The sequence below is a fragment of the Wolffia australiana genome, chromosome 10 (genome assembly GCF_029677425.1).
Source record: "Wolffia australiana isolate 7733 chromosome 10, ASM2967742v1".
In the NCBI taxonomy this organism is placed as follows: domain Eukaryota; kingdom Viridiplantae; phylum Streptophyta; class Magnoliopsida; order Alismatales; family Araceae; genus Wolffia; species Wolffia australiana.
In genome coordinates this window covers 14,925,001-14,926,305 of record NC_135844.1, presented here as the reverse complement: position 1 = coordinate 14,926,305, position 1,305 = coordinate 14,925,001, and positions in this window count along the sequence as shown.

The following is a 1,305-nucleotide window of genomic DNA, read 5'->3' as shown; positions in this document are numbered from 1 at the left end:
AGAGAGAGAGAGAGAGACGCACACAGAGAGAGAGAGAGAGAGACAGAGAGAGAGAGAGACCAGATCTTAAATTCTAGAGGGGTCAATAGAGACTCTCTATAATCTTTAATAGAAAGAGAGACAGATGGGTCTCTTTGGACCATAAGTTAAGGAAAAAGAAAGAAAATTTTTTTTTGATATAACTTGGAGACAACAAGACAGCTCAGAAGCAACTAGTAGCTCACCACAGAGAAAAATATATTGGTTAGAGTGAGATATAGATAGATAGATAGATGGAAAAGCTAGGGGTTAGAGAGAGAGAGAGATTAACAGAATTCTAGGCAGCCACTTACCAGCGCAAGTCTGCGGTAGCTCAACCTGATATCCTCGTCAGTGGCATCATAATCGATTTCCAAGATCTTGTAGTAATCCTGCAAAAATTACTTAAATCGCTTGTAACGAAACACTCACGAAAAAATATTTAATCATAATCGACATTTACAGAGAAAGTAAGATTTTTAATAATACACAGTAATCAGGATTTTGCAAGTCATTGCTTAAAAAAAGGATTTCGCTTGTCATTGTAATAAATAGAAACGTTTTTTTCTCAAAACTGTCCTGGTGAAGAGTTAGACAGAGAAAGAAGGGAAAAGTTCTGAAAACTGAGAACCAAAACTCCTCGTTCTTGAATCAGATTCTCCAAACGAATTAAGGCAGTGAACGAAATTGGGAATGCTGAGAGAGAGAAAGTAAGGATAGTAAATAGACTCTTATGTCATCTCTCTCTCTCATCGATTCTATGGATGAAATCTAACCAACAATTCAACCATACGCCAATCATGAAACATCATAGGAAATTAACTCTAAAAACCTGTTCATACCGACGATGAGTGTGACATAAAGAGTATGTTCATACCGACCATTATAAGAACGGTTTTGTGCATGCATGCGAGATGATAGTAGGAGAGAGAGATGAAGATTGATGGGGAAAATAAGACCTTGTGCGATTCTCCTCCTCCTCCTCCGTCGTCCGTCATCTGATTCGTGCTTGTTTCCGTTCATTGAACTATGATCGTGGGTTTGTGTTAAGAGACAACCAACATTGCGCCACCCAACCTGCGAGAAGGCCAGATGATGAGAGAGATATAGAGAAGGATAAGGGATTATCAAGATACAAGAAGAGAAGACAAGAGAGAGAAATCAATTTTCCTGGAAATGAACAGAGAGAAAACCAGAGAGGGAGGAGAGAGATAGAGAGAAAAAATCGCTGCCCACGATCGATTTACAGCAACAGATAAGGAATTTTCCGGGAGATGAAGAGAGAGA